Source organism: Portunus trituberculatus, chromosome 11 (assembly GCF_017591435.1).
Source record: "Portunus trituberculatus isolate SZX2019 chromosome 11, ASM1759143v1, whole genome shotgun sequence".
NCBI classification, from domain to species: domain Eukaryota; kingdom Metazoa; phylum Arthropoda; class Malacostraca; order Decapoda; family Portunidae; genus Portunus; species Portunus trituberculatus.
In genome coordinates, this window is record NC_059265.1 from 4,225,707 (window position 1) to 4,242,662 (window position 16,956).

Genomic DNA, 16,956 nt, shown 5'->3' on the forward strand with positions numbered 1-16,956 from the left:
TGCCTCCCAGCCTCTTCCAGTGCCTCCCAACCTCTCCCAATGCCTTCCAGCCTTTCCCAGTGCCTCCCAGCCTCTCCCAGTGTTTTCCAGCCTTTCCCAGTGCCTCCCAGCCTCTCCCAGTGCCTGCCAGCCTCTCCCAGTGCCTCCCAGCCTCTCTCAGTGTATTCCAGCCTTTCCCAGTTGAGTTGAGTTGAGTTGTAGGTCTCTCCCAGGAGAGATGCCTTTGTATCGGCTCTCCCTGACGTATTTTTCTGGCTGTCTTGGTCTTTTGTTCTTTCACTTATTGATTTCTGTTATCGTCTTCTATTTCCTTGATCTTCTTTTGTCTTACATTCCAAAATTTTTGCAGAGTTGTGTTTGTTTGTTGTATGTCTGTATTGTTAAAAAGCAGAGCCCCAATTATTTTTTCAGTATTTTCCTGGTATGGCTGGTGTATTGTTTTATTTTTGTGTCTTTTTGTGGCATAGGCAGGGCACCAGAGAAGGAAGTGGGCTAAATTTTCGTTGTCACCACTACACAGCCAACAGTCTGTGCTTCCATTTGAAAATGTTTTCCTGTCATTTAATTTTAGGGTTTGTTGTACATTTCAATAGGATATCTGATGCTATGTCATTAGTGTATACCTTATCTTGCCCTCCAGTCTCCTTCCTGTGTTCTTTGTACAGAGTTACACTAGTTTTATCATTTAATGCTTCTCGCCATGCCTGTGTGTCCCTAGTTTTCATTATGCTTGACATACTTTCCTTTGTTTCATTTTGTATGCTTCCTTTCAGTAGTGTTAATTCTCTCAGATCTTTTAGCTCCTGTGCCTTTCTTTTATCCATCTCCCTTGCCTGCTCTCCACCAACTCTTCTGCTACCCTTCTCACCAAGTCTTTTCCTTCCACCAGTAGATATCTGAGATATTTTACCTGCCCTTCCCTCACTCTTCAACTCACACTACGTAGATGCTCCAACTTCCCCTCAGGGTTGCTATAGGTGTATAGCTTGGTGCTCCTAAAATTTGCCAGAAAACCCCATTTTCTATCCTCTGCAGCTTACTAATTTCCATTTCATTAAGGTCTATAATGGTACTTCCATACAAAATGGAGGAAGTGCCACACTCTTCCAAAAGTTTTTCCAATGAGTAGTTTTGAGCAACTTGTCGCTATTACGCTCCTCGTCATATTGGCCAGCTTTCTCGCCTTTGTTAACATTTCCTCCTTCTGCACTGTGAACCAATTAATGCTGTCATTGATAGTGCTTCAGAAATATCTAAATCTATCTTTTCCTTCTATATTTTCAATATTTTCTGGTCTTACCTTCATGTTAAATATTATTATTCTACTTTTCTCTTTGTTTATTTCTAACCCAAATTCTTTTCCTATCTCCTCCATTTTCTTTATTACGTGTTTGGTATCCTCCACACTGCTGGTTAACAACATTCTATGGTCAGCGAAGAAAAGATATGTTATATTAAACTCCTCGTCCCTGTAGCCTTTGTTTAAATCTTGTATTTGTTGCATTATTTTCAAAGTAATCAGTTTGAAAAGAGTGGTAGACACTGTGCATCCCTGCCTTATTCCGCTTGTCACGTCTGTTCCAAGCTTTTCTTCCTCTACTAGGTCAATTTTGGTCTTATCATTGTTATATACATTGGCTATTCAATTAATACATTTTGGGTGTATTTTAGTTTCCATCAGGACTTGTATTAATTTCTCCCTCTTTATGCTTTGGCAAAATCAATTGAATCAATTAACGTTTTTTCATCTTGAAAGATTTTTGTATGCAGTATTTTAGAACAAAAATGTTATTTTCAATTGTACTACGTTCTGTGAAACCTCCTTGCGTTTGTTTCCCTAAGCTGTTCTTTGTTATGTGATCTTCTAAGCTATCTCTTATGATTGACATCATTAGTTTATACCCAACGTTAGTTAATGCAATAGGTCTCAAATCCTTGGCTTTTGGGCATCTTGTTTTGGGGATCATCACTGTCCTTGATTCTTTCCAGCTTGGTGGTACATGGCCTGACTCTAATGTACTTTTCATTCCCTTTGCTAATATTTCCTTTAATACTGTGCTATTTCCTATCTCCTTGTACATTTGTCCTTTAATATTATCTGTCCCCACAGCTCGTTTGCTCTTCATTTTCCCAGACACCTCGCCACTCTTTCCTCTGTGATAATGTTCTGTTGTAATTGCACCTCTCCTCCTGTCACCCTTCTTGCCATGTCGATGTGTTCCCATACCTCCACTGCACAAGTCTGTATATATTGCATTTGTGTCCCTTGTTCATCAACTGCGTTCAGCCTAACTGATCGTTTCTCTTCTATGTCTTTGATCATGTTCTCATACTCCTCTCTCTTCCTCACATTCCACATTTCTTCAATATTGTTTTCATATTTTCTATATATGTTGCTCCACAATTTCTTTACCTCCTCCCCGCCACCTTCTCCTGCTCCAGTTGTACCCCATCTTCTCCATAGATTTTAGGGATTTTTCTCCTTGATCTTTTCCCTTTTAGCTTCTTAATGTACTCCCACATCTTCTTTCCTCCATCCTTGCTTTCCTTCATTTCTTTGACTGTTTCTCTTCTTGTTTACAGATCTCCTTTTTATTAGCACATGTACCCTTTCTTTTTGCTTTGGGTATAACTCCTTCCACCTTTCCTCTCTTCTTCATTTGTTGTTGCATTTCTCCTCCTCCTTTCTTTGATTTCTTTCCTAATTACATCATTTATCCATACAGGCTCTGTGTTCTTGCTATTCTTTTCTCCTCTCTCCTATATTTTCCTTTTAGCACCTTCTCTTTATTAGTGACTCCAATTTTTCAATGTTCTCCACTTCCTTATTTAGCGCCTGGCTTTCCATGCACACCCAAAATCTTTCTAAGGAATTATTGTCTGTTTTATAATACTCCTTCACAACCCACTCTTTTCTCTCACATTTTTTCTTCTTCTCTTTTATTATTAGCTCCACTTCAATTGGATTGTGGTCTGACATGTCAAAATGTCCTTCTCCTCATCTATATGCATGCTCTTGAATTTCCTATAGACTTGATTTGTTGCCAGTACATAATCAATAACACTCCTTTGTTCATTTCTGCTCCATGTGAACTCTCCTCCTGTGCATTTGCAATCATCATTTAACATTATCAATTCCAAAATGATTTCTCCATTTGTATTCACCTTCTGCTCCCCTTTGAAGCCCACATGTCCATTAAAGTCACCCATGACTAAGAGCGGGTGAGAGTTTCCATTTATTATCCTTTCCATTTGTAGCTTAATATTATTATTTCTGGGTGGATCGTTAACACTCAGGTAAACCACTACTAGTCTCATCTCCCATCCTCTCATTTTCCCTTTTGTGTGCAATATATCCGGACATTTTGTTGGTATCTTCTCTAGGTCTACTCCTGTATCCTTCCTATATAGCACCATTAGTCCTCCTCCTTTCTATCTTGCTCCTCTCTCATATTATCTACTATCACACAGTTATCACTGAAGTTTATATCTCTTAGCTTCTTCTGGGTCTCTGTTAAGCAAACTATACTATCATCACTCACTAACTCTTCTACTTCTTTTGCTTTAGTTTGTGTTAGCCCTTGTATATTTATTACACTCATTTTGACACTCTTTTCGCTGATTTCTTTGTCCCGTACACCTGTATTTCAGTCCCCACCAGTGCCTTCTCCTACTCTCACAATTTTTCCCCTCTGTATTTTCCACTGGCCTCCTTGTCTTCTTTTGTCTTGCAACTTTTCCTTTAGCATTGCGTCTTGTTCTCTCTCTTTCTTAGTTTTGTCAGGGGCAATCCTGATTTGACTTATGTCTTCCTCATGACAGTCTCTCAGCTGTCTGCCCTCTTCACCACCTCCCATTTATCATATACATCACGCAGACATACATACTATTAGGGGCCTCTCACTCCTCTCACTTTCATTCCCATTCTGTACACCTCCACCTGTGCTCCTTCCACCCATAACTTCTCATGAAATACATGCTCACAGACTTCTCTGTCCTCCTTTTCTCTCTCCCAGTGCATCCCAGCCTCTCCCAGTCCATCCCAGTGTGTGTGTGTATAATAATAATAATAATAATATGGTTTATTAGTAATTGCAGTACATAGATACTGAAAATGCACACATGGGGATTGAGGGAGACTTAAGATGAGAACCTTAAGTTAGCTGTTTATGGGTGGCACCATGGAGGGGATAGCACTGTGATGATAACGGTCAGTTCTTGGGGCCTTGAGTGGCGTGACCACGTTTGTGTGTGGTGTGGCATGGATTGGCTGGGGCGCGTCAGGGGGAGATGTTGTAGCCGTGAGTGGCACAGCAGGCCTCTACCCATCTTGACGAGGGCCGCTTGGTGTGTATTTACCTAGTTGTATTTTATCTAGTTGTAGTTTTACAGGGCCTGGGCTTTATGCTCGTGTGGCCCCGTCTCCATATCTACACTTATCCAATCTTACTTTAAAAGTATGCACACTCGTTGCAGACACTACTTCTTCATCTAAACTGTTCCACGTCTCAATACATCTCTGCAGGAAACTATATTTTTTTAATATCTCTCAGACATCTTCCTTTTCTCAGCTTTTTACTATGCGATCTTGTGCTTCGGATGTCATATTCTTCTCTCAGGATCAGTTTCTCATTATCCACTTGGTCCATTCTGTTGATCAATTTATAAACTTGTATCAGGTCTCCTCTCTCCCTTCTTTGTTCCAGGGTTGGTAGATCCATAGCCTTTAGTCTCTCCTCATATGTCATCCCTTCAAATTCTGGAACCATTCTTGTAGCTATTCTTTGTAGCCTCTCCAATTTCCTTATGTGTTTCTTTTTATGAGGAGTCCACACTACTCCTGCATATTCCAATCTGGGTCTTATTATAGTACTTATCAATTTCTTCATCATTTCTTTGTCCATGTAGTGAAATGCTACTCAAATATTCCTTAGCAAATTATATGTTTCTCTAAAAATTCTATCAATATGGCTTACTTGTTGATTGTTTTCTTCCATCGTCACTCCTAAGTCCTTTTCCTTTTTGACTTTCTCCAGTTCTACTCCGTCTCCCATCTTATAGATTCCCACGGGTCGTCTTTCACTCTTTCCCATTTCCATGACATGACTTTTGTTCACATTGAATTCCATTTCCCACTTCTTACTCCATTCCCAGATCTTATTTAGGTCTTCTTGCAGTATTTGTGTGTGTGTGTGTGTGTGTGTGTGTGTGTGTGTGTGTGTGTGTGTGTGTGTGTGTGTCATACAAAGTCAGTTTTTATCCAATATTTCTACATTGTGTTGTTTAAATAGAGATAGTTTTGTGTATTTCTTTGCTACAACAACATTCATTCTCTCTCTCTCTCTCTCTCTCTCTCTCTCTCTCTCTCTCTCTCTCTCTCTCTCTCTCTCTCTCTCTCTCTCTCTCTCTCTCTCTCTCTCTCTCTCTCTCTCTCTCTCTCTCTCTCTCTCTCTCTCTCTCTCAGATGTTAATCAAGTTTTATTTATTTGAGATTGTGTAAAATTATTTTAAGAAAGTTTGTCATGTTTTGAGGTAATTTAAGACAGTTTGGTAGGTTTTGAAGGCATTTTAAGACAATTTGGTAGGTTTTGAGGGCATTTTAAGACAGTTTGGGATGTTTTGAGGGCATTTTAAGACAGTTTGTCATGTTTTGAGTTAATTTTAAGACAGTTTGGTAGGTTTTGAGGGCATTTTAAGACAGTTTGGGATGTTTTGAGGGCATTTTAAGACAGTTTGTCATGTTTTGAGTTAATTTTAAGACAGTTTAGTAGGTTTTGAGGTCATTTTAAGACAGTTTGGGATGTTTTGAGGCTTTTAAGACAGTTTGACATGTTTTGAGGCATTTTGAGATAGATTGGTATTTTTTGAGGGCATTATAAGACAATTTTGGGCATGATAAGACAACTTTATTGACATTAGGAAGGATGCATGGAGGTCACAAGATTATTGGTGTTCTGTTTGTTAATCTCCAGGCCACATACTCTCCCTGTCTCCACCACCACCTGACCACCACTCTCTCTGCGTCTTCCATGCTGCTCGCTGACAGCATTCCATCGTCTGCAAAGAATAAGTGAGTCACATTTAAAGTGTCATCTTTGAAGCACAAATTTACACTTTCTAATGTCTTTATTATTATTTTGAAAGTTATTAACCCCTTCAGTACTGGGACCTATTTTTACCTTGAGGTTTGTGTACCATTAGACCATTTTGATGACATTAGGGCAGAGGATAAATGGCCACAGTCTTCACTATTTTAACCCCTTCAGTACTGGGACGTATTTTTACCTTGAGGTTTGTATACCATTAGACCATTTTGATGACATTAGGAAGGGTGTATGGAGGGCAGAAGATTAATGGCCACAGTCTTCACTATTTTAACCCCTTCAGTACTGGGATGTATTTTTACCTTGAGATTTGTGTACCATTAGACCATTTTATTGACATTAGGAAGGGTGTATGGAGGGCAGAGGATAAATGGCCACAGTCTTCACTATTTTAACCCCTTCAGTACTGGGATGTATTTTTACCTTGAGATTTGTGTACCATTAGACCATTTTATTGACATTAGGAAGGGTGTATGGAGGGCAGAGGATAAATGGCCACAGTCTTCACTATTTTAACCCCTTCAGTACTGGGACACATTTTTACCTTGAGATTTGTGTACCATTAGACCATTTTGATGACATTAGGAAGGGTGTATGGAGGGCAGAGGATAAATGGCCACAGTCTTCACTATTTTAACCCCTTCAGTACTGGGACGTATTTTTACCTTGAGGTTTGTGTACCATTAGACCATTTTATTGATATTAGGAAGGGTGTATGGAGGGCAGAGGATAAATGGCCACAGTCTTCACTATTTTAACCCCTTCAGTACTGGGACACATTTTTACCTTAAGGTATGTGTACCATTAGACCATTTTGATGACATTAGGAAGGGTGTATGGAGGTCAGAGGATAAATGGCCACAGTCTTCACTATTTTAACCCCTTCAGTACTGGGACGTATTTTTACCTTGAGATTTGTGTACCATTAGACCATTTTGATGACATTAGGAAGGGTGTATGGAAGGCAGAAGATTAATGGCCACAGTCTTCACTATTTTAACCCCTTCAGTACTGGGACGTATTTTTACCTTGAGATTTGTGTACCATTAGACCATTTTATTGACACTAAGAAGAGTCTATGGAGATCACAAGATTAATGGCCACAGTCTTCATAATTTTAACCCCTTCAGTACTGGGAGGCATTTTTACTGTGAGTTTTGGGCGTGATTAGACAATTTTATTGACATTAGGAAGAGTCTATGGAGGTCAGAGGATTAATGGCCTGAGTTTTCACTATTTGAATCCCCACATAATAAGTTTGTGAAGCTGTATAGAATCACCAAAATAGAAAACAGAATGACTATGTATGAAAGCACGTCCTGGTAGTGAAGGGGTTAATTTGCCAAGTGTTATGGAGGCTGTATGTACATCCCCCTGCTGTCTGTCTGTCTGTCTGTCTGTCTGTCTGATGCCACTTGTTAAATTTTGTGTTTGAAGTCTTAGTCTAGTTTTGTCTCCAGGGTAAACTTTTGTTATTAGGTCTAGTACTTTTCATTTATTTGATATTCCATAAGAATTTTGATCCTATAATCCTTCTTATACTGTCTAAAACTTTGCAAACATCTATTGATATGACAATTAAAGATTTTTTTACTTTGAAATGATTTTTGTACACAATATCTGAGTATGAACAGGCCATTTTCTAGCCTACCTCCCAGGAAGCTGGAGCGCATTCCCTATTATTGCACGTTATAATGGGATACGGTAATTCTGATTTGTGGTAAGGTTTTCAGGAACGCACATGTACCGTGTAACGAGGACTTACCGTACATGTAAAGTAGTTAAAGTACATTAATATACAGTTTAATGACGCAGTGTTGTCTGTGTGGACACTCTGTGTGGATGTTGGTGCTGTGAAGGAATGAAAGCTGTTTATGTGACATAGAGGAAATATATTATTATAAAAAGACTGACTTTGCTTCAATCCTGCAAATGTACCATACAAGAAGTTAAGAGATTTTTGAGCCACATTTCACTGAGTGTGCAGAGATTTATCTATTTGTGTGAGGAATGTGTTCCTGAGAGCATCATGTCATGTCAAGATGGCACAAAGGTAAGCTGATTACTGACCTAAGCTGTCTGAGATGTCACTGCGAACCAAAGCATTTTATCAGAGACAGGTCTATTCGTGGGGAACCTCAGTTTCAGTAAAACACTCAATTTTATCCCAAAACACACTCAAAACACTGTAACTCCTCAAAATGCCCCAAAACACACCCAGAGCTCAATACAAACACACACACACACACTCAATACATCCAAACCACTTAAAACACTCAATTTTATCCCAAAACATTTCAAAATGCCCCAAAACAAATTCTGAGCTCAATACAAACACACCCACACACTCAATACGCCCAAACCACTTGAAACACTCAATTTTATCCCAAAACACTTCAAACACTAACACCTCAAAATTCCCAAAACACACTGAGCAAAACATTATGTAACACCTCAAAAAGCCCCAAAACATACTCTGAAGCAGCATTTTCTCAACAAGGTAAGCTGATTACTGAGCTAAGCTGTCTGGGGTGTCACTGAAGCAAAGCATTTTCTCAACAAGGTAAGCTGATTACTGAGCTAAGCTGTCACAATTGTATCGTCATTGGGCATTATCATTTTATACTTCTCCATGCATTCTAATATCATTCTTCCATTTCCATCTGGCTTTTGTGTTCCTTTGAATCCCACGTGGCCATTCAAGTCCCAGATTGTAAGCAGTGGATGTTGTGCATTAGTCTCTATGATCTTCTCAATTTCCAGTTTGATAGTACCATTCCTTAGTTTATCATCTACACTAAAGTACACTACAGTTATGTTAACCTCCCATCCCTTAACCCCTTCAGTACTGGGACACATTTTTACCTTCAGATTTGTGTGCCATTACACCATTTTATTGACATTAGGAAGGGTGTATGGAGGGCAGAAGATTAATGGCCACAGTCTTCACTATTTTAACCCCTTCAGTACTGGGACACATTTTTACCTTGAGATTTGTGTACCATTAGACCATTTTATTGACATTAGGAAGGGTGTATGGAGGCAGAAGATTAATGGCCACAGTCTTCACTATTTTAACCCCTTCAGTACTGGGACACATTTTTACCGTGAGATTTGTGTGCCATTAGACCATTTTATTGACATTAGGAAGGGTGTATGGAGGCAGAAGATTAATGGCCACAGTCTTCACTATTTTAACCCCTTCAGTACTGGGACACATTTTACCTTGAGATTTGTGTACCATTAGACCATTTTATTGACATTAGGAAGGGTGTATGGAGGGCAGAAGATTAATGGCCACAGTCTTCACTATTTTAACCCCTTCAGTACTGGGACACATTTTTACCTTGAGATTTGTGTGCCATTAGACCATTTTATTGACATTAGGAAGGGTGTATGGAGGGCAGAAGATTAATGGCCACAGTCTTCACTATTTTAACCCCTTCAGTACTGGGACACATTTTTACCTTGAGATTTGTGTGCCATTAGACCATTTTATTGACATTAGGAAGGGTGTATGGAAGGCAGAAGATTAATGGCCACAGTCTTCACTATTTTAACCCCTTCAGTACTGGGACACATTTTTACCTTCAGATTTGTGTGCCATTAGACCATTTTATTGACATTAGGAAGGGTGTATGGAGGCAGAAGATTAATGGCCACAGTCTTCACTATTTTAACCCCTTCAGTACTGGGACACATTTTTACCTTGAGATTTGTGTACCATTAGACCATTTTATTGACATTAGGAAGGGTGTATGGAGGCAGAAGATTAATGGCCACAGTCTTCACTATTTTAACCCCTTCAGTACTGGGACACATTTTTACCTTGAGATTTGTGTGCCATTAGACCATTTTATTGACATTAGGAAGGGTGTATGGAGGCAGAAGATTAATGGCCACAGTCTTCACTATTTTAACCCCTTCAGTACTGGGACACATTTTTACCTTGAGATTTGTGTACCATTAGACCATTTTATTGACATTAGGAAGGGTGTATGGAGGCAGAAGATTAATGGCCACAGTCTTCACTATTTTAACCCCTTCAGTACTGGGACACATTTTACCTTGAGATTTGTGTGCCATTAGACCATTTTATTGACATTAGGAAGGGTGTATGGAAGGCAGAAGATTAATGGCCACAGTCTTCACTATTTTAACCCCTTCAGTACTGGGACACATTTTTACCTTGAGATTTGTGTACCATTAGACCATTTTATTGACATTAGGAAGGGTGTATGGAGGCAGAAGATTAATGGCCACAGTCTTCACTATTTTAACCCCTTCAGTACTGGGACACATTTTTACCTTGAGATTTGTGTACCATTAGACCATTTTATTGACATTAGGAAGGGTGTATGGAGGCAGAAGATTAATGGCCACAGTCTTCACTATTTTAACCCCTTCAGTACTGGGACACATTTTTACCTTGAGATTTGTGTACCATTAGACCATTTTATTGACATTAGGAAGGGTGTATGGAGGCAGAAGATTAATGGCCACAGTCTTCACTATTTTAACCCCTTCAGTACTGGGACACATTTTACCTTGAGATTTGTGTACCATTAGACCATTTTATTGACATTAGGAAGGGTGTATGGAGGCAGAAGATTAATGGCCACAGTCTTCACTATTTTAACCCCTTCAGTACTGGGACACATTTTTACCTTGAGATTTGTGTGCCATTAGACCATTTTATTGACATTAGGAAGGGTGTATGGAGGCAGAAGATTAATGGCCACAGTCTTCACTATTTTAACCCCTTCAGTACTGGGACACATTTTACCTTGAGATTTGTGTACCATTAGACCATTTTATTGACATTAGGAAGGGTGTATGGAGGGCAGAAGATTAATGGCCACAGTCTTCACTATTTTAACCCCTTCAGTACTGGGACACATTTTTACCTTGAGATTTGTGTACCATTAGACCATTTTATTGACATTAGGAAGGGTGTATGGAGGGCAGAAGATTAATGGCCACAGTTAACCCCTTTCACTACCATTTTTGGAGGCAGAAGACCCCTTCAGTACTGGGACACACATTTTACCTTGAGATTTGTGTACCATTAGACCATTTTATTGACATTAGGAAGGGTGTATGGAGGACAGAAGAAGATTAATGGCCAGTCTTCACTATTTTAACATCTTCATTACTGGGACACATTTTTACCTTCATTAGGAACTGTATGGAACAGTGACTAACTTTACCTTGAGAGAGAGAGAGAGAGAGAGAGAGAGAGAGAGAGAGAGAGAGAGAGAGAGCTTAGTGACATATCCAGCCCTAACATTGTCAAGCCACACCATAAGACACCGCCAAGCTCCTCTGAAGTGACGGGTTGTGTGTCTAACCTTCATCAATAGAGTATAGTTGAAGTTGTTATTGTTTTTAAGGTTCCAGTGAGAGATTAACAACATTTCTAAATTATTAACAGCAGGAACACTCTACCTAGTCACCTCTGTGGCCTTCATGAGAGAGAGAGAGAGAGAGAGAGAGAGAGAGAGAGAGAGAGAGAGGATAATTTTACATAAAACAGCCCCCCCCACACACACACATTAACCCTCATAGTAATAATAATAACACTGCTGCTCCTGCTACTACTACTACTACTCGCTCCTCTTTTGTCCCTGCTATGCATTTGAGGCGCGCAGCAGCAGCAGAAAACAGTGAGAATTGAAGGAAATGTTGGGGCGGGCTGTGGGTGTGGGTGAGGTGGGCGGCGGGCGGTGTTAACTGGGGTACATATACACAACCATCGCCTTATTTACCACAGTAATGGCTATTTATCTAGTGTGGTGGTTGATTCTGGCTTTGCTTCACTCTCTGGGTCTGGAAACACAGGGGGAGTGGAAGCAGACATTGCTGGACTGTCCATGGGGAAGGCAGGGTGAGGCGCCCCCGTGGGTTCAATATTGACGTAGATAATTCATTTAAAAAATCGCCACAAGAAAAACGGCTCCCAGACTAGTATACACTACACTTTTAGGCGCGATAAATAGTGTAACTAATAATCAAAATATAATATTCCTACCGGGTGGTTTTTATTGAAAGCGGTGGAAAGGAAGGTGTTTGTGTCCAATTAACGGGTGACAAACACACCACAATGTCGAGATGGAAAGCTCACCCAAACTACGTTATATTACATTTTCTGAATAACACAAATTTTCGCTTTCCAGCCGAATAAAGAAAACACAGATTCTTTGTCATATAAAGATTTTTGTTTTCTATTTTGTTACCATTCAAAATTTTGAAATTGAAAATACGAATAGGTAGACTAAACTTTATGGAATATTGTTACTTGAATCATGTTTTCATATCTTTTAAGTGTTATATCAAGCACCAAAACAATCCTAGGCGTGGTAATAAAAAAAAAACGTTATATTCCTTGCAGTGACTTTAACGTTATTTTTCGGTAAACCAAAACACAGCTGGACTCGATTCTATTGTAGTTTAGAAATTAGTTTACTTTACTAATAACAAATCAGATATCAGAAAAGTGCCAACTTCACTAAATAAGTAGAAATATTTCAATCCTTACGGCGAAATATGTTTTTATCAAGATTTGTGAGTGACCCCAACACCCCATTTCGGTATTGGGAATATAATACACATGTTATTTTCATTTTCTTTACCATTTCATATTTTATTTATTTTATTTCAATGTTATTTTGAATTTTATAAGAAGTTTGAGTGATAGAGGAAGTGTATACAATGATGTCGACATTTTGCGTAGAAGAAGAAGAAGAAGATCCGCCATTGTTAGCTCTGTTTTGAGATTTACAGTTTTTGAACATTTGTGGAGCAGGTGAGTTATTCCCAAGTGTGTGCGTGTACATGCTTATTATCTAAAGTATGTAGAGTTAGTGAGACGTGCCAATTAAGGTGAAAAAAGTCTGGTAAAGTGAAAATAAGTGCGTCTTTATAAGCAAACTTTTGGGTTTTGTTGCCTCATATTTGCGGTGGTCATTCCTGCCCTCCTACGCATTGTCACGCCCCCATATTGCCTCCATAGATAGCTTATGCACCCATACACCTCCCATGCGCGGGATAGTTTGATAGTTGAAGCGGTTACTGAGATATGGTGGTGTTCTTGTGTTAGGCAGTGTCCGCCATCCTGCCTTCCACATCGGCCCTCTCTGTGTTAACTATTTTCAGTTTTTCTTATTTACTACGCCTTGTCACGCCCCCATATTGCCTCCGTAGATAGTTTGTGGATCCATACACCTCCCATATGCGTGATAGTTTGATAGTTGAAGTGGTTAGTGAGATATGGTGGTGTTATAGTGTGGTAGGCAGTGTCCTTCACCCTTTCCTACGCCTTGTCACGCCTCATTTATACTATTACTACCACCACCACCACTACCACTACTACAACAACTACCACTATTCCAGAGGTGCACCATGGCTTGCCACAATGTCACAATGGGTTCTTGGAGAGCCGCTGCTGTTGACTTGCTGCATGTCTCCTCTCTGCGGCAAAACTCCACAAATACTCCACTCACCAAGTTCCAGAGGGAGAGGTGAGTGTGTGTGGGTGTGGGAAAGGTGTCCTCAGGTGTGGTGTGTGTGTAAGTGTGTTTTTTGTACGTTTTTGTAATGTCAACTATAGCTACCTATGTATAGTGTTTTTTTTTTTTTGGTGTTGGTTGGCTAGGGTAAACTTATTGTGGGCGTTTTCCAGGTGTGATTTAAGGGTTGTTTGTGGAGTGTGTGTGTGTGTGATGCAATATTTTAGGTAATTTTGGTGCGTTTTGGTTAGGTAATGTTTGTCTTGTTTCCTCCACAGGTTACCTCCAGGCTTTTCCTTCAGTAGACTATTTCCTCCATGTTTCCTCCACCTTCCCTCTAATTTTGAGTCTCCTATCTCACTTCTATCATAGTCAAAATAGTACTTTTCTAAATCTCACTTCAAAACCTGACAATTTTTCTCATTTTCCCTCCACCACCTCCTTTTCTTTCCTCCATATCTCCTCCACACACCAAGCTGTGTACTGTGCTGGTGTGTGCAGGTGTGGAAAGGTTTCCGCAGGTGTGTGTGTGTGTGGTACGTGTGGTGTGTGTGTAAATGTTTTAGTGTAAGCTACTATATATTTTTGGGTGTGTGTTTTTGCATTTTCCAGTGTTTGCAAAGGGTTGTTTGTGGTTTGTTGGTGTGTGCAGGTGTGGGAATGGTGTGTGCTGGTGTGCTGTGTGTTTGGTGAGTGTCGGTGTGTGAAAGCGTGTTTTTCCTTACAATTTTGTCTCATAAACCTCAATTTTTAACTTGTTTTGGCCGGAAAATATTTGTCTTTTAAAATCCTCCTAATACCACCACCACCACCACCACCACTGTCCAACACCCACAACCACCACAAACAACCAACATTACCACATCAGATGCTCACAAAACCACACCATTTCACTACCACCACTAGTACTATTATAACCACCACCACCTCCTCCCAACAGGATCACCAGCCACCACCGGCCGTACTAAAGGAAGTGGCTCTATGTAGGGATGGAACATAGCAACTACACCAGCTGGGACACACCTAGCCAACTGTGAGTATTGAAGGCTGTTTTAGGGTGTTTGAAGACTTTGAGGGTGTTTAAGGCTACTTTAGGGTGTTTTAAGGCTGTCTTAGGGTATTTTTAGGCTGTTTTAGATTGTTTAAGGCTATTTTAGGGTGTTTGAAGAATTTTAGGATGTTTAAGGCAGTTTTAAGCTATTTTAAGGGTGTTTAAGACTGTTTTAGTGTTTTAGGGTTATTTTAAGGCTATTTAAGGGTGTTTAAGACTGTTTTAACTATTTTAGGCTATGTTAGGGTGTTTTAAGGGTGTTTCAAGATATTTACAGTACATGCACACACCATCGCTCCATCAGTGCTTCATCTACTCGCTTTGTGTGTTTTTTATGATTCAGTGACAAAGTGACTAACTGTTTTCAGGGACACTGGGTACGGTGGCTTGGGGAGGGACCGTGTGGCCTGAGGGGAGGGTGGTGGCCGGTGGGCAGTGTGTTACTGACCAGTGTGGTGTAATGGTGTTGTCATTGTCACCCTTGAGGGATTCTGAGGGTGAGCTGGCTCTATTAGATGAATTACAGGATTCTGAGGACAATGAGAGTCAATCAGAAGGACTCATTAGTGACTCACATGAGGAATATTTGCCAGAAAAGGACAGTGAGGCCAGGAGCTCCCAGGAAGAAAGTGATGGAAGTGGTGAGGATGACAATTAAGGAGATGGAAAGCATGTATGTTGATTGATTTAGAAGGGTGTATGGTTTTAAATGTGGACATGGAAGCAGCAAGGATAAGAATTAAGGGAGATGGAAAGTATATATGTTGATTTAGAAGAGTGTACAGTTTTAAATGTGGACATGGAAGTGTGGAGGATGACAATTAATGGAGATGGAAAGCATGTATGTTGATTTAGAAGAGTGTACAGTTTTAAATGTGGACACAAGTGTGGAGGATGAGAATTAAAGAGATGAAAGTATATATGTTGATTTAGAAGAGTGTACAGTTTTAAATGTGGACATGGAAGTGTCGAGGATGAGGATTAAGAGAGATGAAAGTATCTATGTTGATTTAGAAGAGTGTAAGGTTTAAAATGTTGACATGGAAGTGTGGAGGATGACAATTAGGAGAGATAGAAAGCATTTATGTTGATTTAGAAGAGTGTACAGTTTTAAATGTCAACACAAAAGCAGTGAGGATAAGAATTAAGGAGATGGAAAACATAGATGTTGACAGTACCTTGGCATGTGACTGGCCATGTGTGCTGAAGGGCAGGAGATCCGCACTTCAAGCAGGAATGCTGGAAAGAATGAAAAAAGAAAAGAAAAGAAAAATTAGGTTGCTTATCAACAATAATGAGATGATGAGTGAATGTATCCAAGATTATTTATAGAAGCCAGTAAATATTGGTACAGAATGAATAACCAACATACTTGAAATGCAAGTTGCAAAATTGATCTCTGCATGTGTCACCAGATCAGTGGTGGGGCAGGTGGGCCATGTTTCTGGCAGGATTGCTGAAAAAAGGTGGTTAATCAACAGTAATGAGATACTAATGCATGATAAGTAGACATATCCAAGATCAAATACAGTAAAGCCAGTATATATTGGTACAAAATAATCAACATACTTGAAATGCAAGTTGCAGAATTCATCTCGATACAGGCGACCCGGATTTTGTCGAGCAGCTGGAAGTGGTGGCACTTCTTGTACGAAGTCGTGCTGCTGCTCTTCAAAGTCAGGGTGGCCTGCATCAATAGGAATAGGAATATTCCTGTCTTTACATATATTGTGCAACATAGCACAAACATGCACCATCTTGCACACCTTCAATGGTGGGCTGACCCGGACCTCACTGTGCAAGACATGAAATCGGTGTTTCAGCTGCCCAGTGCCTCTTTGGACAACACTGCGTGTCTGCTTGTGAACCCTGAAAGAAAACATCAATGATAATAACAGCCATCATATACCATTAACCTGTCAATATGATGGGGACAATCAAAATTCTATCCAGGTGTTGTTGTATTAAATTATTTTCATGATTTATTTTTCTTGCTCTACAAACCAATATGTATTAGTAGGAACTGTGGCACTGTCCAAATGAAGTGGTCCCTCCAGTTTTCCTCGTTTCCCAGCTCCACCCTCACAGCTCTCACTCAGCCGACATGACATCTATTGAAAATATGATAACCAAAACATTGAAGTAATGCAGTTCACAACCTGCACAGTGGGACATCTTGCCTCAAACTGAATTCAAATTCATACCGCAAGTCTCAAGGCCACCGTGATTGGTTGAATAAATTATGATTTTTTTTCATTGGCTGCCAGTTCACTTTCAAACGGAAGTAACCAAT

At 39.9% G+C, this 16,956-nt stretch overlaps 3 long non-coding RNA genes across 3 annotated transcripts in view; 1 reads left to right on the plus strand and 2 right to left on the minus strand.

Moving 5' to 3' along the window:
• Nucleotides 1-5,884: 5,884 nt before the first annotated feature.
• LOC123502419 lies at nucleotides 5,885-12,003 on the minus strand. Its single transcript, XR_006674045.1, has 2 exons — nucleotides 11,873-12,003; nucleotides 5,885-6,057 (listed from the first exon to the last, which is right to left on the minus strand). It is a non-coding gene; the product is annotated as an uncharacterized LOC123502419 (long non-coding RNA).
• An 830-nt stretch (nucleotides 12,004-12,833) lies between these two features.
• The window catches only part of LOC123502405, a 16,003-nt gene continuing 11,880 nt past the window's right edge, over nucleotides 12,834-16,956 (plus strand). The window contains exons 1-3 of the long non-coding RNA XR_006674026.1: nucleotides 12,834-12,909; nucleotides 13,497-13,624; nucleotides 14,553-14,645. This is a non-coding gene — a long non-coding RNA (uncharacterized LOC123502405). The remainder of the gene's footprint in view (nucleotides 12,910-13,496; nucleotides 13,625-14,552; nucleotides 14,646-16,956) is intronic.
• LOC123502444 lies at nucleotides 15,135-16,121 on the minus strand. Its single transcript, XR_006674075.1, has 3 exons — nucleotides 16,036-16,121; nucleotides 15,842-15,902; nucleotides 15,135-15,193 (listed from the first exon to the last, which is right to left on the minus strand). It is a non-coding gene; the product is annotated as an uncharacterized LOC123502444 (long non-coding RNA).